Source organism: Nyctereutes procyonoides, unplaced genomic scaffold (genome assembly GCF_905146905.1).
Source record: "Nyctereutes procyonoides isolate TBG_1078 unplaced genomic scaffold, NYPRO_anot_genome, whole genome shotgun sequence".
In the NCBI taxonomy this organism is placed as follows: domain Eukaryota; kingdom Metazoa; phylum Chordata; class Mammalia; order Carnivora; family Canidae; genus Nyctereutes; species Nyctereutes procyonoides.
The window spans coordinates 15,333,234-15,358,479 of record NW_026575041.1 but is presented as its reverse complement, the minus strand read 5'-3'; positions in this window follow the sequence as shown (position 1 = coordinate 15,358,479).

The following is a 25,246-nucleotide window of genomic DNA, read 5'->3' as shown; positions in this document are numbered from 1 at the left end:
TTCTGTTTTTAATTTTTTACTGTTTTCTACAGTGGCTGCACCAGTTTGCATTCCCACCAACAGTGCACAAAGCTTCCTTTTTCTACACATTCTTGCCAACACTTGTTTCTTGTGTTTTTGATTTTAGCCATTCTGACAGGAGTGAGGTAATATCTCATTGTAGTTTTGATGTGCATTTCTGCAATGACAAATGATGTGGAATATCTTTCCGTGTGTCTCTTGGCCATCTGTATGTCTTCTTGGGGAAAATTGTCTATTTATTTCCTCTGCCCATTTTTAATTGGATTATTTGTTTTTTAAGTGTTGAGTCATGTAAGTTCTTTACATATTTTGGATACTAACCCTTTATCAGATATGTCCTCTGTAAATATCTTCTTTCATTCCATAGGTTGCCTTTTAGTTTTGTTGATTGTTTTCTTTGCTGTGCAGAAGCTTTTTATTTTAAAGTTGTCCTATACCTAATTTCTCATTTCCCATGGAAGCCCTGTGATCCAGGACTGCTCTGTTCTAGCCCTACTGACACTTCTAGTGTTGGCGCTAATGGTTGCACCTTTTGTTACCCTAATCAGTGCCACCTGGCTCCATTGCTGGGCATCAGAGGCTCCAAATTGTGTCTTCCAATCCTCACCCCAGTCACTGTATGTGTAATAAAGTCCAACAGGAAACAAATTTTTTAATTCCACATTCTCAGTTTTCTCATCTGTAACACAGTGTTGAAGCTACCTACCCCATGGAGTACAGAAATAAGGCAGCCTACATAAGCAGTAACTGTAGGGACTGGTATACATAATCCAAACCCCTTCATTTCTCCCACTAGAGCCCCCATTATCCTTGACCTCTGGATGCCAAAGAGCTCCATGGAGAGAGGAGATGCCCCCAAATGTGCCCTCGTCTCTTACCTCCTACTTGAGAATAGAGTAACAATAGCAACTACTGCTACAACCACGACTTCTAAGTATGATGGCTTTTTCCCCCCTACTGCTGCCCCTGCTGGTGTTCTGCTATTATTTATTGAGCAAGCTATGTAGCATATGTAAAGGGTACTGTGCTATGCATTTTACCTACATTATTGATCTTAATCTCAGTATATGCTTTCTATGAAATCTTTACTGCGTGGCCTTGAAAAATAGCTATCCCATTCCAGCCCAGGGTGTTTGCAAGGCAGGGTTCACATGTGAGGCCCTCATTAGGAAGCAAGCTCCAGGAGCTCTTGGAGAATAGGACTCAGCTGTGCATCCTTCCTTTTTACCATCTCAGCCCCAGCCCTTCTGCGGGGTCCCTCTCTGACTGATTTTACAGCTTGCCATCCTGACCATCATAGGCCCCTTTTCGTACTGTTTCACTGCAGCATTTTGCAGGCAAGCATAAATCTCTGAATCCTTAGGTTTTCAGTCAGGTAGAACAAAACCTCAGCATAGCTTTTCATGCTGTTAGTCATTCTCAAGCAGTTCCTTTCCTTTTGTTCCAGTCATTCTAAATGCTGAAAAACAACAGAAACAAAAAGCAATCATGAAGCCACATCCTTGGATGTTATTAGTGGAAAATAAAACAATATCCATTTTTATTCTGTTGAACATGTACTCTCTCTAAACAAAAGAAATCGGTGAACCAAAGCAAATAAAATATGCTTTACCCAGCCCTGCTTTAGACAGATAAGCAAGGACAATTAATATCGAGGCTCTTGTTTCCTTGTTCTCATTTTCTATCCCTGTAGCTAATTGATATTCCCAGAGGTATCTAAGGTTAGATAACTATTTAAGATTCCCTTCTGGATTATTTTTGGTACTTAGTGGAAGTTTGTTTCCTATAGGAATTCTGAGGCAAATCAACTCTAACATAGATTTACAGACTATCAGAACTAAAAAGAATCTTAGGTATAAGCTCTTTCTGGGACAACCCCCTCACTTTGCAAGTGGGAATCTTGAAGCCCTGAAAACTTTGGGATGTGTGTGCTTTGGGAATTCAGAGGGGATCTTCCTTATAACCCAATATTCACTTCTCTGCACATTTGGTTCTTGGAAATTATTTTTAAATTGTGTATATTAAAAAAATCCCATTAAAAAAATAAAATTCTTCCAGTAGCCTAGAAGAGTAACAATACCTCATCAGATTCAGCTTGCTTTTTTTCAATACCCACTGGGGCACAGGAGAAGGGTAGGCAGTGGAGAAATTATACTAATTAAAATAAAGAAATAATCCTATTTCTTTAACACAAAGGGATTTTCAAAACTATATTGCTTTTTACCTGGCTGGTTGGGATTTGCTGTGTGTGTAATTGCTGTCTCGGGGGCCTGGGTGCACATGACAAGGGACCCAGGTTATTTTGGGGGGACCAGTCAATTTTTCTTTTCTTAAATTCCCACCCAGAACCTGAAAAACATGAAGCCAGACATGCTAGCTTTTCAGGCTTAAGATATTTTTAACAGAAACCTTAGCAGGAAAACAACCCAGTAAGACCCAAAGGCTCCTTACCATGCTTGGTGACCACCATTTCCCTCTCTGTTAGTTACCAACATTCCTGGCTCCAGTCTTCCCTTCAGATCTGGTGGCTTCTGCTGCTGCTGGTCCCATCTACTGACACAGATGCTGAAAGATGCCCCCTTTGTGTCCTTCCAAGCAGTTGAACAATGTGGTGATTCTTTCTGTTCCTGCCCCAGTTGAGAAGTGTGAGATGCCCCTGGGTGATCGTCAACTTCATGCATCAGTGGGTCAGTCTGAAGGTTTCTACTCACCTGCTCCATGCCTGTTGGTGACCAGATTTCCAGACGGGAAACTGATGAGGCTAGGAGGGCTAGGGCTCCTAGTCACAGGGCTAGGAGTAGAGTGGGAATCTCTGATTCCAATACGTGCTGTTCCACCTCTCAGATGAATGTTACAGAGTTTGAGACACTTTAAGAAAGAAGAGTGTGGAAAGGGAGTGGAGAAAAAGAGTGTGCCCGTGGCTCTTTTGACCTGGACAAGCAGGACTAAACACGAAAGGGGTGGGTTTTCAAAGCAAAGTCTCTTTCCCAAAAGATGATATGTCTTAATAAAGAACAAAAGGTGGAGTAGTACAGCCCTACGTTTGAATATCAGCTACCTTCTATCTGACTTTGAGAAAAACTGCCGAACCCCTCTGAGCCTTGGTTTTTTAACTGGCATACGAGAACTATAATATCCACAATAGGAGGTCATTTTGAAGGGCAAAATGACATATTGTATATAAGAGACCTAGAAAAGCACCCACAGGCACAGGCCAAGGTAGTAATCATTGATATCAAGGCTAGTCGCCTTGCTATATTCTCATGCTTACTTATACTTTAAAATGTTCTGGCTATCCTGCAATTTTATTTTATTTGTTTTTTTTTAAAGATTTTATTTATTTATTCATGAGACACACACACACACACACACACAGAGAGAGAGAGAGAGGCAGAGACACAGGGAGAGGGAGAAGCAGGCTCCACACAGGGAGCCCGATATGGGACTCGATCCCGGGACTCCAGGATCACACCCTGAGCCGAAGGCAGTGCTAAACCGCTGAGCCACCCAGGCTGCCCAATCCTGCAATTTTAGTGATCTTTTGAGACTCTTAAGAAGGAGTAGTTTTTAACAGCACACAATTTTAAATCAGATACAGATTGGGGATACAAAATCTATCTCTATTACTTCAAGCAGGTCAAACCTCTACAAGGCTCAGGTTTTGAACCTGTAAAATGGGAGTAATAATATCCCCCTGGTAGAGATGGGCCTATTTTGAAGAATAAATTAGATCGAATGAGACCGTAAATCTTAATGGAAAACAGGAGCCCCACTTTGTGCAATGTGGTATTCCCTGAAATTGGCAATGTGCCTGCCATATAATTAGTCCCAAATGAAAAATTAATAATATATGCAATATAAGCTTTTAATGCAGTGTCTTATGCATACTAAGTAGGAGCTACATCTGTTTTATTCCAGTAAAAATATATGAAGGTGAAGCAGAATTGCAAGGCCATTTAATACCTTCTCACAATAGAAATCAGTCTGGAATAGCCTATCGGATTACTAAGATGTCTTCTTAAGTAGCTCTGACAACTTTATTCTCAATAAATAAATCACAGGGAGATAAATGTCAGGGAAGGTGGTTAATAGCTGATCGTGAGCTTTCTCGTAGAGACCTCTAGAGAGAAAGAGTAGTTTATAATGTTTGGGAATGCTAGGTGGGTAGACAGGGAATGAAAGAGATGCGAGGGATCTGGCACTGAAGAGGAAACTGAGGACGGTAAAAAGGATGAGGTTCTAAATACCTGGCTTTAAATCTTGCGTTGGAACTTAGGCAAGTCACATTTTTTTTTTGTATCAGTTTCCCCATTTATGAAACAGGAAGAATGGCACTTTTCAGGGCTATTGTGGTGATTAAATGAGACAGTGTGAATAAAAGTGACCAGTAAAACACTGGATGAAAATAAGGAGTTATTCCTTGAAGATAAAACTATATTGTAGAACTTTGCTTTCTCTACTGAGGTTTTGTTCTTTTTTTTTGTCTTTTTTTTTCTTTATTCTTAAGACTGGCTAATTCTTTACTAATTTGTCTTTAAGTTCCTGATCCTTTACTTTACAATAACAAATCTGTTGTTCAGCCCAATATGACATTTTTCCTCCCAGATTTATGGTTTTTCAGTTCTAAAGTTTCTATTTGGTTCCTTTGTTGTTTTTTGTTTCCATTTCTTTCTGATGCGCTTCTCCATTTGTTATCTCTTTATATTCTTCTTTAAGTCCTTAAACATATATACATCTTGTTTTAAAGGGTTTTTTTTCCTGCCAATTATGAGAACTAAAGTATCTTGAAATCTGTTTCTATTAGCCATTTTTGTTTTGTTTTGCTTAGATTTATCTCCCTAATTCTTTGGGTGTCTAGCAAAATTTTATATTGGTGTTGAGGAAGGTAAACTTTTCTATATTCCAAGATTTTCTTAGCTGATCTAAGAATTAAATTGACAAGAGACAGAGTAACAGGAGAAAATTGAATTTGATATGTACCTATGAGGAATCCACATAAACGAGAGATTCAAAAATCAGTCAGGCGGGCAGCCCAGGTGGCTCAGTGGTTTAGCGCCGCCTTCAGGCAGGGCCTGATCCTGGAGACCCGGAATCGAGTCCCACGTCGGGCTCCCTGCATGGAGCCTGCTTCTCCCTTTGCCTGTGTCTCTGCCTCTCTCTCTCTCTCTGTATCTCTCATGAATAAATACATTTTTAAAAATCTTAAAGAAAAATCAGTCAGGCAAAATGAGGTATATATGTTATTGTGGACAAAAGAGAAGTATGTAGAGGTCTATGGCTCATTTTCACAGGAAAATGGAAAAGAGTAAATATTTGGTAAACAAATGTTTTCTGGGCCCTACAGAAATAATGGGGACACAGAGAGGAATTTTAACAAGTGGACTTTGTGAGAATCCTCCCTGTCTACCCTACCCACTGCATATTATACTATCATTATCTATGGGGAGAGCTCCCTTCCTGGGACAGGACTCTATCTAAATTCTTTTAAGCAGTTAGGAGGAAGGTCACAATTTCTTCCTACCCCTTTGTTTCTTAAAAATAATCAGCCTAACGTAATTCACATGCCAAAAAAAAAAAAATACACAGGTGGCAAGTTTTGCTTCCTTGCATTGGACATTGCCAATAATATATTGTGAAATACTGAATTATGTTGTCTGATTTTAACTACATTGTCTTTTTAAAAAAAATCTGGCACACAGTTAAGTAATAATGGGTTTTATCAATCATATCAGAGTTGGGTTTACTTTTGTTTATGAAGGGGCTATTTTTTTTTTTTTTTGTCTTAGGACATTCCTCTTAACATAGGGCATAGTTCTCACTTGTAAGATGGAACATTTCTGAGGTCTCCAATGAATGAGCATGGTGCTCACGAAGGCTTCTTCACTTTGACCTGAATTGATACTCCCATATATTCCAGCAGTGTATGCCCTCTGGTATTTTCATGTAGGGCTCAGCCCTGCACCAGTTCCTTTCCTCTGGGACTCAGTGTCTCACCCTTCACATGTACAGCCAGTTTTTGATAAGGTTGATGGGGAAGAGCCAGACAGACTTCTGGACACCCTCAGTTCTGCAGCTTCATCCCCTCTGATAGCTTACTCCTAAATTCCATCCATTTCAGAAGCCCTCGTCTCAAAACTCTGAGTCTTCAGCTCAACAAGACTTCCACACTCTGCTTGGTCTCTACTTTCCAGCTCCATGGAGGAGTACACCTCTAAGCTTTGAGAATCTGGGGAAAGCTGGGCTTTCCTTTTGTGTTTCTCTTATTTCAGAGATCTCAGTACTGAGTTGTCAATGATTCAGTTCCTGAAAATAGCTGTTTCATGTGTTTTTCTAGTTTCATGGTTGTTTACAGCAAGAGGGCAAATCTTCTACGGTTATTTTTCATGGTTAGAAGCTGGAGAACAAAAGATCTTTCTTTTTCTCTGATTATGATAGGATCCTGTTCTTTAATGGATGAAATATCTTCTCTTATTTCTCTGGGGATATTTTTTTGTTTATTTAGCTCCCTATATTTTCTTTCTTTCTTTGATATGTCTTTTTCCTTTCTTTCCTTTATTTTCATGTTTATTTTACCTCTGACTTACATTAGGGCTACCTCAAATATATATATGTAAGAGTCATTCAAAAAGCTCTTTGGAAACTCCTTTACAAGGCTGGAAGTTGTCAAATGACTTAATTCACAAGAATGTGATTAATTGGAGGGATTGGTTGCTTTATTGAGGGACCTCCGGATGTCAGTAGGTGTAAGTCTATTTTTATAAGCTGGCTAGTCATCTCAGAGGGTATTTCCTTGAATCTATTAACATGAAAAGAAATATGAATTTCTGTCTTATTGAAGCAAATATAAAGGAGATGTAGTCACCTGGCAATGTGTGCTAAGGGAAGAGTCCTGGGATGAGGGGCACCTTTTAAATATTTTCAACCAATTCCTTTACTCTCAGCTCCACCCTATTCCCAAGTCATCAGAGTTAACCTTCCTATTTCCAGTATACTCTACAGTGTTGAGATGTGGCCACCTCTCTTGGTGAACTTCCTCAGAAGGAAAGTTTCAGTTTTTTGTGTATTACTACCTCAATAATTATTCATGTATGTACTTCCCATCTTCCAAAACTTTACAAGTCATTCAGGTGGGCTGTTGTTTGATTTAAAAATATTTTTTGAAAAACCTTTTAGTGGGATTTCAAGAGGGCGAGGCAATGTACATGTATATTCAATCTATCATGTTCAACAAGAACAATATTGTTGTTTTTTAGTAGAATGAAAGTAAGTCAGTGAGGCATAGACAAAGGGGACATAATTCAGGAATGACCCTTTTAAAACTTTAGGTAAGCTCATTCATCCAACGGTAGGTATGACCCATACCCACTTCTCCACATATTAGAACCTGGTCATCCCTTGTCTCACTCCACTATCTCTGGTCTTTTGTTCTATGTCTATAGAACTGAAGTAGGAAGAAGCCATTAGCTTTCAATGACCTTACCTAAACAAACACATTATGTCCATGTTACTTATTCATACAGGCAAGAGTAGAAACAACAGAAAAAAAATAAAAGAAAAATTGAACAGGTGTGATAGGAACTGAAGTCACTTTCTTCGTACTTCTGAATTGCACACTAGTTCAGGTTTCCTTTGATTTGCAGAGATATGTTAGTGGTAGCCCTATCTTTTCTAAACACAAAAACACAATTTGCAGGGCTCTCTCTTGGCCTTTCCTAACTTTATCTCAGCAAAATAAACCCATTTGGTAACACCCTTGAAGCAATGTTCTTCCTGCCTCATTACAGCTACATCAACACATCAGCATTCTAGAACTGCCCCGCCTGTCTCCCTTCTCAGCCAGAGCATCTCATAAGCAATTAAATCCACTATAGCTCAGCTCTGAGACCTTGTCCTTGCTCCCTTATTGCTTTTCAATAGCTTGAAATCTAGTCATCTGAAAAACCAAACTGATAACCAGGCAGGAATCATCACTCGAGTGAGAAATGATGGGAGAACTTTGTGCAACGCTAAGGACTGCCCCATTGGAATGTGGCCCTGGATATGAAATGAGCCTTTTTAACGCCCACTTGAGAGCTGCCGTGACTTTCTACACTTGGGTGCTCTGTTTGTGTTTCAAATACCAGGGATGGAGAGTGACATTTAACTGCTGCTTAGGGACTCATTCTATCCTTTGCCATTTCATGCCAGCATTGTTTAAATGTTTGTCACAGCATCCAAGAAGCAAAGGAAAAATCAAAGCCCTGAATGTAAGGAGCTCAGTGGTGACATATGGAGTCAACTGTCAGCTTTCAAATCTCTACCTCTTCATCCATCAGCTCTGCTTACCCTGCAGAGTCAGGGTAAGGTCCCAATGTGCTTATACATCCATATACATGTAATTCCCTAGCTATCTAAGACTCCTTCTCCCAGACCTCTTCTCAGACCACCTGGAGAATGTCACGGATGGAAGGGATGTCGGAAATTGTCTAGTCTAAGTCTTCCACTTTACAGAATTAAATAAATAACAATAAATACCTTTTTCTAAAATAGCAGAGCACACTTATGCTCTGGATAAGCCAGGAATTTGGACTCTTAGTTCAGGGCTGGAACTTTGATGAATCTGAATGAAGCACTCACCCCAGGTATAAAATGCAAAAGGGCATCAGTCAATTCAGTGATCAAGATAACTAATGTTTTAGTGTAACACTTTTAAGAAACAAATTAATGCAAAAAATTCTATAATGAACAAAATATAAGAGTTTTTAAAATTTTTAAAAAATATTTTGTTTTTTCATGAGACACACACACACACAGAGGCAGAGACACAGGCAGAGGGAGAAGCAGGACCCCTGCAAGAAGCCCAATATGGGACTCAATCCCAGACCCCAGGATCACTCCCTGAGCTGAAGGCAGATGTTCAACCACTGTGCCACCCAGTTGTCCCAATATCAGAGTTTTAAATAAAGATAGAGTTCAACAGGACCAAAGTTATGGTGAGGCAAATGAGGCAGGGATGTACAAGTACAGAGCTAGACCTGGTTTTTATAAAATGTTGATGTTCTGTTCATAGAATTTTGGGGGTGCATTTTGATTTTTAAAATATTGCATTGAAATGTTATTTCTCTAGATTACTGAGATTTTTGGGGTCCCCTTAAGTTTTGGACCTATGATGAATGTCTTACTTTACTCTAGCTCCAGCTCTGTTCTTATTCTCAAACCTGTTCTCTGTATAAGCCTATATCCCTGCCACTTCCCTGTCAATCTTCTCACTTTGAATGTTCTTTGTTATGGCTTTATTGATATATAACTGACATATAACATTGTGTAAATTTAAGTAAGGGAGCAACGTGAAGATTTCATACAATAATACGTTATGAAATGAATAAAAAATGGGGTTAATACCTCTATCACCTCACATGATTACCATTTAGGTTTTTTGTCTTTGGTAAGAACATTTAGGATCTACTTTCTTAGAAACTTTTACATATACAATATAGTATTGTTAACTCTTGTCACCATGCTATATATTAACTCCCCAGAGCTTAGTCATCTTTTAACTGGAAGTTTGTACCCTTTAACCAACAGCTCCCATCCTCCTATCCCCCCAACCTCTGGCAACCACCATTCTACTCTGTTTCTATGAGTTCAGCTTTTTTTGGAATCCACATATAAATGACATACAGTATTTCTTTTCCTTTGTCTTACTTATTTCACATAGTATAATGCTCAAAGGGTTCACCCATGTTGTTGCAGGATTTCCTTCTTTTTTATAGCTGAATATTCCATTGAATGTGTATACCGTATCTTCTTTTTTTAAAAAGATTTTATTTATTCATGAGAGAGAGAGATTGAGAGAGAGAGAGAGAGAAAGAGAGGAGAGAGACACAGGCAGAGAGAGCAGGCTCCATGCAGGGAGCCTGATGTGGGACTCTATCCTGGGTCTCCAGGATCATGCCCTGGGCTGAAGGCAGGCGCTAAATCACTGAACCACCCAGAGATCCCTTATACCATAGCTTATTGATCCATTTATCTGTAGCCAGACACTTAGGTTGTTTCCATATCTTAGCCATTGTGAATAATGCTCCAGGGAACACAGGAGTCAGAAACTTCTTTGAGATCCTGATTTCATTTTCTTTGGTTGTTCACTCAGAAATGGAATTACTGGATCATATGATAGTTCTATTTTCAATTAATTTTTTTTTTGAGAAACCTCCATTCTGTTTTCCACAGTGGCTGCACCAATTTACATTCCTATCAACAGTGCACAATGGTTCCTTTTTCTCCACATCCTTGTCAACATTTATCTCTTGTCTTCTTGAGAATAGCGATTTTAACCACTATGAGGGAGTATCTCATTGGGTTTTTGATTTATATTTCCCTGATGATTAGTGATGTTGAGCAGCTCTTCATGAATCTATTGTATGCCTTCTCTTTATTCTGAAACACACTAGGCTGGATGCTGACAGCCTCCATTTTGCTTTCCCAAGGACATCGATAAATGCTCATTGTGATCTCTCCCAGGCACATAGATTCCAGCCAGCTTTCTGCACATGCTCATTAGCTGCCTGCCAAAGCTTGCTCTTGGAGCATTGAGAGCATACACAGGGAGCCATTTATGGGTAGGAAGTATATGGCTGAAGCATGCAGAAGGTTGGGAGTGCCCATGACCCAAATGGGAGATTTAAGGGAAAGGTATCCCAGTGGCTCATGGGTAGGCCTCTCAATGGAGTCTGTGATGTGGTTAGTAGGATCTCTATCACTTTTATACTTTCTGAGCCCTGGCTGTTCTCCCTGTAACTCATTGCCTCCCCCACCAGCCATTTAGCTCACAATTCAGCACTCTGGATGAGCCAAGAGAGAATTGGTCCTCTTTGGCAGCATCCCATATAGCTGGGGAAACCATGTGCTCACTCACAAACTCTCAATTTTCCCCACAGGAGAAATCAGAAACTTAAAAGGGCTCTCAGCACTGGGCTGTGCCATCTCAGGCTAGAGGTTATACAGGTAAAGTCAAACTCTCTCTTACCCTATTCAATGTATCCAGTATCAGATTTTTTTTTTTCTTCCAGTGGTATGCTGGAGTCACTCCACTGGATGCCCAGACTCCCAACAAAGGGTCTCTCATATGTGTTGTCTAAATTAGTGTTCTCCAGGGGCTCCTGGACAATGTCAGAGTGAGGATAAAACCCATTGAGAGTACATAACTGAGACTAAGGTCTATATGCCTATTACCTACTGCATGGAAATGTAAAATTCCTCTCAGGTCCCTTGGCATATGGTGCTGGATCCCACAGTTCCCATAAAAGTCTATGGATGGATGCCCAATTACTATCATTGAGGAAGGGGACAGAGTGAGAGACATCTTCTTTAGCCTTTTTGCAGACATCGCTTTTCTTTGAAATCTCTTGATTCTACCTTCATAGGTCTGACAACCTTTGCTTTTCCCACTGAACATGGAGCTACATGCTTATTTGGACTTTGCTTATGCAGGTTCTATGGATTGGTACTCTTTTATTGAATCCCGGCCCTCCTCAGTTCCAGAATTCTTTCTGCTTCTCTGACAATGGCTACATATGAGCTTAGAGTCTCTTGACCCCACAGTAATGTCATCATAGGAAGAAAAGTCAAATTGCCAATTCCAAAAGCAGTGACCTTTGTGCTAGATCATGCTAACTTATGGAATGGGGTAAAGAAACAGAAACACAAACATGGAAAGTAAGATATGTATTTGAAATGCAACAGTTCTGTACTAAAATTTGAGTCTATCTTGGATAAAAAGAATTTTCCGGCACAGATACAGCTCAGAGGTCTCTCTCTAGGCTCCCTGATCTGTAACTTGCATTATATTGACTTGCCTTTTTGGTTAATCAAAATTTTGATAATTGAATAGTAATAATAGTTAATCTATAAATTAAAGACCTTATGAAATAATTTTTTTCTTATCAGATCATTTTTGCTCAGGGCCTGAGGCTTTCTTGTTCATGTCTAGCTTGACTTTAGATAACATAGCTGTGCAACATGTAGCATTTGACAAATCAGTTTTTTAAAGTGGTTAACCTACTGGTGACTTCATGATAATTCCTATTTTAATAAATGCTTATCTTTAGAATTCAGAATACTTTTTGTATATGACAACTTTCCTTCATGCACTGTGTGTGCATTTATTTGTCTTAGGAGAAAGAGTGACCAAATTCACCAAAGATGATGATGATCAGTGAGATGACACCTTTTAGTACAATTGAAGAATGGCAATCATAATTTTTGTGTTGTTAATGTAATTTGAATGAGCTTTTCTTCTTCTCTCCCACTACACAAGGACTCATGTCAAAGTCCATTGGAAAAAGATAAAGAGGGAGCCAAACAAGCCATTTGTTCTACACATTTCCTTATGATACTGATGAAACAGGGTCAGGTTTGGGGCCTATGTAGGGACAAAGTACAGAGTACAAGACTAATGGGAGAAGAGTTGTTGCCAGAAGGTATTGGTTAAGATATTATTTCAGCTATTTTAGTGGAGACTAAAGAACAGAGGCTTAAATAAGAGAGAAAGCTTTTTTGTTTTCACACACAAAAAAAATTCCAACTGTCTGTATTCCCCAGGGATAGGGTGGCTCTGTTCCACATGTTCTTCAAGAGAGCCAGATTTCTTCATGATATTGCTATGCCATCTTCTGGGGTAATTCTATTTAAAGTATGGTCCACCAACTTTTTGTTACTGGTCTGCAGTAAGACAAGAAGCTTGTACACGTATGCAAAATAACCACATAAGTAAGCACATTGCTTTGCTTTGTCCAGCGAATTTTTTTTCTTAGCTAGAGTTTCTTAATAAAGGAAGCAGTATTTTGCATTACATTATGGCACAAGCTTCTTACCTCTTTGTGCACTGCAACTTTGAGTTGCACTGTTAGGATGTGTTGTTGTTGTCCATGTCTTCATGGCTGAGGCTGGCTCACCATCACTTTTTATGTGTCCTAATTCAGGGAAAAGAGGAAAGGATATGTGTAGGACAAACAGCTTCCTTCTAAAGACATGCCTCTGAAATGTTCATTTTACCTCCTCTCGCATCTCTTTGACCATATCTTACTCACAGTGCAATTCCAAGACAGATGGGAAACTGGAGAATGTAGTTGCTAGATAGGTGCTTTGTGCCCAGCCAAACCTTAAAAGTTCTAGTACCAAAATGAAGCAGGGGAAATGGATATTGGAGACAAAAGTCTCTGGCATACCACATTTTAGGCATGGAATGGCTATGGCTAAAAGCAGTAAGGATCTTTGAACCAAATTTATAACATAAAAAGAAATTATAAGGTGTAGCATCCGTTTTTGGGAAATTAAGAAGGCACAATAAATAGAACCCCTATTAACTCTTGTGAGTTCTGAACTATTTAAAAAAGAACCCAACAATTTAAGGCAAACAAGAGACTAAAATGTCAACTTTATTACTGGAAAAGAATATATTGGGCTTATATTTGCAGGCAATGTGTTTTCAGTAAAGAACCTCAGAAGGAAGAGAGTTACTCATTCAGTGGGAGGTTCCCCTAGACGTCTACAGGTGATATCCCCTTCTCCTCCGTGTTAATGCGGCCAAGGCTTTTCCCATTATGCCCATTGAATGGCCGAGAGCAGTTAAGAGCACATAATTTTTGCAAACAAGATCATTACCGACAAAGAAAGGAAGAAATTGAGCTGAGTTCATCCATTTTATTCTTCCCAAGTTTTTGCACGAAATGAATCACTTACCCTTCTCTGGGGAGGGTAGCCTACAGGGGCAGAAGGAAGTCAGTAGGGTGACACTTACAGAGCTTCCTCCACCTGGAAAGAAATATCATCAGTGGATAAAATGCATTCCTACCCCTCACAGTCCCCAGCTTTTGTTTTTTTTTTAAACACATTAGACTTAAAATTAAGCTGATGACCAGCCTGTGGTATGACTATCTCCCTAATATATGCAGATCTGCCATTTCCCAATCCAGTCTTATTTTCACTGCCATGAGGATATTTTCAAATTATTAATCACTAATTCTTTGGATATAATCCTGAAACCACTAATGGATAGTACAAATTCTGACCCCAGAAGATTCTGAAATTTATCCAAAGCACACATTAATTTTATTTCAAGGCCGTTATTTTCTACTCCAATTTTTCCAGCCATCCTGCCCAGCATTGTCAATCATAGGTTCTTCTAAGAGATCCAATAAGCACATTACAATATTCTAATAATGAAATGTCAAGAAAAAAGTGCCACAAATTAGGATACAAATATTTCTCAATACAGAGTAGAAAATAAATGTTGAAGCATAAATCCCTCTACAAGTTTAAGTCCAATGTCTTCAAAATTCAAAGGAATTAAATTTGGAAATCAACTTTTCTGGCCTTCACTATTTCTTCTCCAAATTCATATTCAGCTGAATCTCAACCAGAGGAGTGACCCATACCTAGCTAGAGTTAGGATTCCTTCAGTAGCTGAAGTCCAGATGGTCATCTACCAGAATTACTGTGGGTCCTACATGACCTTAGAAATCAAATTTGTTCAATACCAAATCTCTTCTAAGCCTCCCATTTGAGAAGTTTAAAGAAATAATAGGACATACATACTCATCACAGCACTGGCTTGCACCCAAGAAATTTTGAAAACGCTCCAATCTCTAGCCCCTAGAGAGGTTATTCTAGACAAAATTGTGTATATAATATTGCCAAGGATTACAGCAGAGACTTGGTGAGATCTATATAGAAGAGGGAAAATAAAGAAAATAATTTTTTTGTTTCAATTTCGAGACAATATCAGTCATCTGATGCCTTGTCCAAAATCCATGGCCCGTGTCTAAAGCTCAGAGTCAGCTTTAATATAAAAATGAGAGATTGATTTTTTAAGAGAAAATCATACTGATTTTGACTTTTGTTTTCGGATTTGGGCCTCAGATCCACTGGATTGTGATGTCAGGGGATGACATCACAGGCTTTTAACTGTCCTTAGGGTTGGTTCTGGCATAAAGAATGCTATGGCTGCCACTTGAGCAGCTCTGACACTTTTTAGGATATGCTTTTACACATCCACATGTTCTCAGCTCAGAACACTCCTGTTAATCACTTCATCTTAACATTGTATGGATTATACAATCTCTTTTTAAACTTGTTATTTTTAAAGACCATTCACTGAGGTCCTGAGGTCCTGAAGTTAGTTCTTAGGAAACTTCAAATTATCAGACAAGACAGATCACCGCTAAGTCTATTCAGCTCTGGCCCTGGGTAGGATTAAAGTGCTCTCCACATGAGTGTTTCACCTGTTCTGACTGGAAGGAGAATGAGGAGCACAAGTGTCACTAGGTTTTGGAGGAGGCAGAAGAGGATCAGATGAGCTTGAAAGCTTGATTTTACTCTAATAGCCACAGTAGGGAAAAAGACATTGAGACTGAAGAATTGGACAGCCGGTTTGAGGTTGCTTTCTACCTCCCCTCAGTATGAAGTGACTTTGATCCCTGTTTAGGAATGGATGTGTCTTCATTCCCTTCCCCAGAATTTTGCTCCTTAACACTAGTAATATCTACCATTAACTGAGCCTGTCTTCATATGCCAGCTTTAGTCCTTGTAACACATCTGCAAAGGTACCGCCATACAACATATGGGCAGATCTGAAGCCTAGAGAAGCCTAGGTCTATTTTGCCTGGTCTGGTTCAGTGCAAATTTAGACTTCAACCTCTCTAGAGAAGTGAAATAGAGTATATCCCTCAGGCTCTTCTTTATGAGCTTTGTACACTTTAAAATAATGAGCACTAAATCACTGTGGTTCTGACATTAGGCACCATGACAAATAAGGAAGTAGTAAAATTCAGAGATTAAGTGGAACTCCAGTTTGGATGTCAGACAGATTATAAGTTCATACTCCCAATGTGAGCACATAACTGTATCACCACAGGAATTAATATCTTCAAGCCTCAGCTAGCTCATATATAAAAGGCAACATACATTTATTTATTTATTTATTTATTTATTTATTTATTTATTTATTTATTTATCTATCTAGCTAGCTAGCTAGCTAGGAAGCAAGGGAGGAGGGGTAGAGAGACAGGGAGAGAATGCTAAGCAGGCTCCATACCCAGCATGGAGCCTGATGCAGAGCTTGATTCATGACTCTGAAATCAGGACCTGAACTGAAATGAAGAGTCTCACACTTAACTGACTGAGCTACCCAGGCACCCTGAGAGGCAATCTTCAAATTACCTTATTGAATATAGTGGGGATTGAATTTCATATGCATGTAACACTTAGAGCAGTGTCCACCACAGAATAAATACTGGCTTTTATTATCGTTATTATTACCATCCTCATCATTCACTTCTTTATCCCTTTGCTTTACTCATGCCCAGGGCTTCTGCCTTTTGAACTTAAATATCTTAATATTCTAAATAAAGTCCAATTGCTCTAATTCTTTTATCTACCATTTCTGTTTGAGGAGTGGACTGTCAGTGCTACTAAAACCATGGTCTCTAGACAGGCAATCTCAGCATGATATAGGAGCTTGTTAGAATTACAAATTTTGGACCAAGACCTCCTTGATCCAAATGTCTGGGGAAGAAATTTGCATTATAATAAGCATTCTAGGAGGTTCTAATGTCTGTTAAATTTTGAGAAGTACTTTTCCAAGTCAGTTACAGAGTTTGATGAAAAAGCCCTGAAAATGGGTTTGGATTTGGATTTAAATCCTACCTCTGTCATTTACTAGCTGTGTGAATTTTACCAAATGATTTAATGTCTTTGACTCTAGTTTTTCTTTTATAATGTGTGCACAGTTCCTTGGAGTTTAATTATTCAGCTTATAAGCTAAGGTATATCAATGAAGAGACCCAAAACTACAGTGTGTGCAAGTGATTCAGGTAAGTGATTCTCATTGCTTTCTTCCAGGATTTTCTCCCCTCTCCTGGGACTTTGTTTTGTCTGTATGGTTGATGTGGGATCAATGACACTGTGTCAGGCTTCTTGCTGAGGAAAAAGGGAAAATGAGAAGAGAACAAGAACTTTCCTTAAAAAGGAGTGATGTAAGAGTTGCACACACACCTATTGCTCATATTCTTTTAGTGAGAATCTGGACTTTTGGCCACATTTGCTAGGAAGTTTGGCAATGTATCTATGAACTAGGTGACCAGGCACCCTGTACAAATTCAAGAGCTGAGTATATTCTGACCCTAATAAAATATATGCTTGTCAAAACATATAGCAGAACACCCAGCCATATAACAAGCACTCCACAAATAATAACATGAAATGGGGTAGCCTGGTGTGGAAGAGTCAAGCAAACATGAGCATGAATGCAAGTTCTTCTGCCTACATAGCATGTCACTCTGAGAAGATGATTTCTTCTTGGAGATTCAACTTCCATACTTTCTGAAATAGAAATCATAGTATCTTACCTTGCTGTATGGTTTTTATGATGACGCATGATTGCTTGAGTTAGGCTACCTCCACTACCAAGGTCAGAATGCATTTTGATTCTTTTAATCGCAATGAAACAGGAGATATCCAAAATTAGTTACAATGTTTCACATGTCATTAATTCCTTATCAAGCACAACTCCAAGCAACATGCTGCAATTGCTGTACAGCTCTTGGCCCTCAGCCTGAAGATAGGAATCTTAATCCTAGGGCCCATTTGATGGTTGGTGGGGCATGCATAACAGAGATCCTGCCAACAGCCTAAAGCACAGCTCTCAGTTCCAGAGAAGGAGGGGGTGTTTCCATCTTTTTACTATAATCTCCAGGGCAGAAACTGTGGGCCAGCAGTGAAATATAATTACAATTCTCCGTTGTCTTATTTGGGGTATAAACAAACAAGTTCCTTTCTAATCAATTTACAGAAACAAACATGTGAAAGCAAATATGCAGGCTTCCTACAAAAGGAGTATTAACAGGATTTGCATATGCCATTTATTCTGGCAGAGCAGAAATGTAGTTTTTTCTTTACAAACATGGCCAACACACACCCTATTGAGGAATAATGCTCTTTATAGAAGCTTAGTTCCATCCATTTTGACATCAGAAATCCTTTTGGTACCTATTTTTCTGCCAGCAGTTTTCCATCTTTCAGAAAACATGTTTTTTATATTCTCCAAGTTAATAAGGTCAAAGACATTTCTAGCCTCTCTGCTCTCTACCTCCCTCTTTCACAAAATATTTTAGAGGCTGGGAACAAGAGAATACACTATTCTAGGTGTGTGGCTACATCAATGAGAGTCCAGCCTCTCAGAACTCATTTTTCTTTGATTATCAAGGAAACTGTCCAGGGGTAGGAAGAGGAGCATGCGGTGTTAAAGAAGGTTGGGGTCTTTATTAGCTTGGATATCCTCCAAAGCAGAGCCTGAGACAAGGGCTTGCATGCAGGTGCTTTAGTTGTGAAGTCATTGCAGGGAAGAGGAATGCAGATCCAGGAGAAAGAAACAGGAAAGGGAGGAAGCCTGTACAAAGATATGTTATCAAGTTGTCTACTGCTGCTAGCAGATGAAGCTCCATCCTGTGGGAACTTCTGAGAAAACTTGTGATGTGAATATTGGAACTATCTGCCTGAAGGATAAGGAAGAGAAGAAATTACATATGAATTCCCAGACACTGCTCCGTCACTGCACCCAACCCCAGCCCCCTGCCGCCACCCCCTGCCTGGTTAAGGTTGGATCCATAGGAGTTCATTATCCTGCCCTTTGGTTTCCACACACATCTCTTGCTGTGGCACCTGGGAGACCCTGGGGCAGAGTGTGACAGGCCCACGGAGCAGCAGTGGTCTGAGCCTATCCACAACTGGCCCTTGCCGCTGAGGGGAGCCCAGAGGGCAGCCAAGAGAAGTTGAGGTGGCTCATGAGGGATCTCTGATACAGGTGCCTAAAGAACATTTTCTCTCTGTCACAGTTTTTTTTTATTCTAGTCTTATGTTCTGTGTAATTATATAATAATAATAGCTGCCATTTATCCATTATTTGCCTGATGCTGTTTTAAACACTTTCCAAGCATGTTCCCATTTTCTTGTTTGTAATAGTCCTTTATGATAACTTTGTATAATTCACAGTTTACTTATGAAGAAACATGTTGAAAAAAGGTAATTAATTTACCTAAGTTCATAAGGCATATATATGTGTACAACTTTTTTATGATTTCATTAATTCAGATATTTGTCATCCCTATCATAAATTAGAGGCACTTAAGCTTTTTTTTTAAATCCAGCATTCACTGCATTGATAGACATGTAAGACCAAAACAAGAATTTTACAAAAATGACACTTCCTCTTTTTACATGTGCTATATTAGTATTTTCTAGCCTATTCTATTTGTGAATGTGTGTGTATTTGTGCGCTCACTTTTTGCTGCTCACTAAATAGATTTCATTTACTGGTTGGTGTATTATGAGTTATGACTCCACAGTGTGAAAAGTGATGGCCTAGTAACCAATATTTGATAGACAATATTCATTTTCAGGTGGGAGGGGGTCATCTGAAGCATAATGAATCCTATACTTTGATAGACAGACAGATGATAGATAGATAGATAGATGATAGATAGATAATAAAAAAATAAGAGATATGGTATTTATAAATCTATTTGTATGTGGCTTATAGCTCACTATAGACTTTTTATATAAAAGCCTTATTGGGGGAAAAAAAGTCTATGGGATGAATTTTATGACCAAATATACTATTTTCCCAGAAGCTGTCTGGAATCATCTCTCTATGGGGAAATTCTATATTATTGTCAGGAGGGGAAAACACCTGGATACTTGGCCCATTGCCAATATACAAAGAGTTATTAAACATAACCAGAATAAGTGAGAAAATATGGTGGTAATTAATAACAGGTTCCTGTCACCCTTTGGGTATCTGAACAAATAACTATTGGTATTGCTCTTATTAAATAGTATCCTTCAATAGAAACAAAAGTGTTCTTTCTGGTGAGACCATATAAATTAAAATATTTTGTTGCATCCTTATATATATCCTTATATATAAAAGCCTTATTTTTAAAAATTTTATTCATGAGAGATACACAGAGAGGCAGAGACACAGGCAGAGGGAGAAGCAGGCTCCCTACAAAGAGCCTAATGTGGGACTCGATCCCAGGACCCCGGGATCACAACCTGAGCCAAAGGTAGACGCTCAACTGCTGAGCCACCCAGGTGCCCCTTACATGCCTTAGTTTTAATATGAAGAGAGAGATAAATGATTTATGATTTCTTAATTAAAAATCATTCTCTCCTTATCACCACTGAATAAAGGAAGAGCATGTTCTTAAAGAAAGAATACCATGTTACCAGCTTGCCCTGGGTACCCACCAGACTTAGTCCACCTCTGATTTGTGTTACCCTGAATCAATTGGAGTTCCTGCAACATTTTGTCCTCACCTCTTTATATTTTGTCCACTCTGTCCCCTTTGCTGGAAATGCCTTTTCTCATTTTAACTGGTCTTTTTTATTCTTTAGTATTCAAATTAGGTATTACCTCCTATAGGCAACCTTCCCTAATAATTCCCCAACTCCGAATTTGATCAACTATTCCTTATCTGGGATCCCAAATGACATAATCTCTCAATTTCATTTTCTGTGAATTTGTTGAGCAAATAACTAATGAGTGAACGAATATTTTGCATTCATTCCCTTGTATTCAGTATTATTATCACTACCCTATATCTCTTGGGAGACCTAGGCTTTTCCCTTTATGTCAATATGCAAAATTAATCCTACTTCATAATGCCACAGTTCTCTTTTTAGCAAAATAGCACTATGCAAATACAGTCATTTCATTAAATGAGAATTGATGTCAAAGATCTCTTAACCTAGATGTAAGAATTCTAAATGCTGAGAGATCTCATCCTCTAGAGATCTCTAAACTGTGATTATGAACAATTAGAATGAAATTTATTTGTGGCATTTAATACTTAGAAATAGTCCATGTTCCTGTGCATTTTAATTGGTGACTTCTTTCTCTGAAATATTCCCTTTAATTGACTCTGGCAACGGTAAAGACAGATCCAATTAAGGACTCATTCCTTGGAATTAAAAACAACTAACAACACTGGTGTCAAAAAAGCAAGGTAAATTATAGCTGATGGAATTTTACAGAGCTCTTCACAGTGTCCTCGACCCAGCATGATTCCAATATGAATAAATACAAGCATCTCAAAGAGGTTATATCTTAGAGCTCTTGCTGAATATTGTCATAGTACCTGGTGACCTGTCATTCAGTCAGGCTATTGAAATTTAATGGACTACAGTTGGCAGTGTCACAGTTTTCAGTGGAGAAAACCAAAATCTTAGGCTTGGGTACAAGTTACAGCTTGTCACTATCTGTTATGTCACCTTAGGCAATTTATTTTAACTTTTGTGCATTAGTTTACTAATCTGTAAAGCAGAGGTAATACGAACTTCCTTGGATGTTTCTCTAAAAAGGGACCAAGATACTGAATATACAGGTGCCAATCACAGCAATGAGAACACAGTATCTTCTCTCAGTGTCTTACCCTTCCCCATCCTGCTTGCTCATATTTTAGCAGACAGCCCTGCTAAACTAATACAAGGTCTCTAAGGCCCCCTTCTTGTTCTTGTCTTCCTCCTCCTCCTCGTGGGTAGGTGAGACCGTATTTCTCAGATTTTTGTATTTACTGGATCAATAATATTATTTTAATGGAGGAATGAGAGAATATTGATATTTCCTTTGCAATGTAAAGGAAAAAACAAATGCTATCTACTATAACCATCATTTCACAAAGGAAAAGACCTTTTAACAACAAAAAATAAAAAGGATATAATCTGAGGAGGAAAAAAATCCCTTTAAATCGAATATTTTATATTATGAAAAATTAACTGCTTGTTTACTTTGTTCTTCTCCTACAGCCAGGGACTGGTGAGAATTCTGTTAGGGACCTGCACTGGTCTGTAACTTGGCATATGGAGCAGTGGACCCACAAAGTCCCATCTGCAGGGAGACAGCTCCTAGGCATGGCTATGTGCAAGATTCCTTAGACCCCAGGTACCCAGGTGACTAAAAACATCTTCCAGAGACTAAAGAAGCGATGCAGGATTGTATTTGCCTACATCAGGTAAGTCAGAGTCAGTACCTTGTTTCAGAGATGTCACCAGTCCTACAGAAAAAGTGTTAAAGTAATATGTCATTTGGAGAGAGAGAGAGAGAGACTTTGCAGTAACATTTGAGGACTCTGCCGCCACCTCTACAGCTTAGGGCTTAGTTAGGGTGAACTGTAACATGAGTGCATGAGCACTTGTCGATGCATTTATGTATGTGTGCATGTGTATGTATACATGTACAGATGTAAATGCACACATACGGATGTGTGCATGCAAGTAAGAGCTGTGGAGCAGTTATGGTCAAGTGTAATTTTACCAATACCATTGCATGATAACCTTCCCTAAAAAAGAGCTATTGTTAATGCATATATCAACACTGGATTTGGAGGCTCTGTGGGAAGAGCTGTGGATTTAAAATCAAAGACTGCATTCTGAGTGCTCTCATAAATCAAGGAAGACCTAAGGCTGGCCCACATGTCTTGCAAAGAATGGTGAATCATCAAAGAATTGAATAACTGACCATGGTACTGAGGAGCACTAAAACATACCACCCCCCACCTGCTGCAGTCCCCCACTCCAGCCTTCAACTGGTAGGCACTGTCTAAGTTTTGGAGAAAGAAATTTAATCCTCTAAGATATGTGGTCAGTTTGTATATATTCCTCTACTAGTCTACTGAAAATGATTATGAAATCAGACCAATCAAGGTTTAAAGGCAGGCTTTACTATATACTACCTGTGTGATTTAATCTCTACCTTGTCATTTAATCTCTGGTAATTTAATAAACGAGAAGTTCCCAAGATCCCCTCCTTAGTTTTGATTAATTTGCTAGAATGGCTCACAGAACTCAGAGAAATATTTTACTTACTAGATTACCACTTTATTATAAAAGAATATAACTCAGGAACAGCCAGATGGAGGAGGTGAATAGAACAAGATATGTGGGAAAGTGTGCAAAGCTCTCACGCCCTCCCCAGGCACGCCACTCTCCCTGAATCTCCACATGTTCACCAAGCCGGGGACTTTATTGCATAGACATGATTGATTAAATCATTGGCCATTGGTGATTGATCCAACCTCCAGCTCCTCTCCCCTCACTGGAGTTTCCTGATTTTAGTGGAAAAGATTTCAATTTTCTACCATTGAGTATGATTTTAGCTGTGAGATTTTTATATATGTCCTTTATTATTTTGAGATATGTTACCTCTAAACCCACTTTGTGAAGGATTTTTATCATGAGTAGATGTTATATTTTATTGAATACCTTTTCTGCATCTATTTCATGAGACGATCATATGGTTGTTACCCTTTCTCTTGTTAATGTGACATATCACAGTGATTGGTTCATGAATGTTGAGCTACTCTTATTCCTGGAATAAATCTTACTCAATTGTGGGGAATGATCCATTTAATGTATTGTTGAATTTGTTTTGCTAATATTTTTTTTGAAGGTTTTTATATCTACGTTCATCAGAGATATTGGCCTCTGGGTTTTTTTTGTTGTTGTTGTTGTTTTGTTGTGTCTTTGTTTTTAGTGTCTGTGTGATTTGGGTATCAAGGTAGAGCTGATGTCGTAGAGTGAATTTGGAAGTTTTTCTTTTCTATTTTTTTGGAATATTTGAGGAGAATGGGTGTTAACTATTTGTATTTGTTTATTTATTTTTTGTGTTAACTCTTTAAACATTTGCTAGAATTCATCTGTGAATCCATCTGGTCTTGAACTTGAGCTTTTTAAGAGTTTTTTGATTACTAATTCAATTTGGTTACTAGTAATCAAACCATTCCAATTTTCTATTTCTTGCTTATTCAGTTGTGGAAGATCATATGTTTCTAGGAATTTACCCATTTCTTGCAGGTTGTCCAATTTATTGGCATATAATATTTCATAATATTCTCTTATAATTGTTTGTATTTCTGTGGTGTCAGTTGTTATTTCTCCTGCTTCATCTCTGAGTTTATTTATCTGAGCCATCTTCTTTTCTTGATGAGTTTTGAAAAGGTTTATAAAACTTATTTGTCTTTTCAAAGAACCAGTTCTTGGTTTCATCAATGTATTCTATTTTTTTTTTTTTAGTCTCTACTCATTTATTTCACATCTAATCTTTATTTCTTTATTATCTTTTTCCTTCTAATGGCTTTGGACTTTGTTCTTTTTCTAGTTCTTCAGGTGTAAGTTTAAGTTATTTAGAAATTCCTCTTATTTCTTGAGATGAGGCCTTCATTGCTATAACTTTCCTCTTAGAATGGCTTTTGTTGTGTCCCAAAGATTTTTGTCTGCATATATTTTTTAAAATTTCTTCTTTGATTTCCTTGTTAAACCATTGATTATTTAGTAGCATGTTGCTTAGCTTCTTGTGTTTGTGCTTTTTCCAGTTTTTTCTTGGAACTGATTTCTAGTTTCATACTGTTGTGAAACTCAGAAAAGATGCTCAATTTGATTTCAATCTTAAATTTATTGAGATTTGTTTTGTGACCTAATATGTTATCTGTTAAAGAAAATGTTTCATGTATTCTTATAAAGAATGTGTACTCTGCTATTTTTGGATATAATGTGTTCTCTCTCTCTCTCTCTCTCTCTCTCTCTATATATATATATATATATATATACCTTTTTAAAAAAGATTTTATTTATTTATTCATGAAAGACACAGAGAGAGAGGCAGAGACATAGGCAGAGGGAGAAGCAGGCTCCATGCAGGAAGCCTGATGTGGGACTTGATCCCAGGACTCTAGGACCATGCCCTGGGCCAAAGGCAGATGCTCAACCACTGAGCCACCCAGGTGTCCTATATATATATATACACTTTTAGATACATCTGTCTAATTTGTTGTTCAAAGCCACTCTTAATTGATTTTCTGTCTGAATGATCTATCCATTGATGTAAGTGGGGTGTTGAAGTCTCCTACTCTTACTGTATTACTGTCAGTTTTTCCCCTTATGTCAATTAAAATCTTTTTATGTAATTAGGTGCTGTATGGATAGATATTTACAATGGTTATATCCTCTTATTGGATTGATCTTTTGTCATTATGCAATACCTTTCTTTGTCTCTTGCTACAGTCCATTTTAAAGTCTATTTTGTCTGATATAAATATTTCTAACTTAGCTCTTTTTTTTTTGCTTTCATTTGCATGATATTTTTCCATCTCTTTATTTTCAGTCTGTGTGGGTCTTTAGGTTTGAGGTGAGTCTC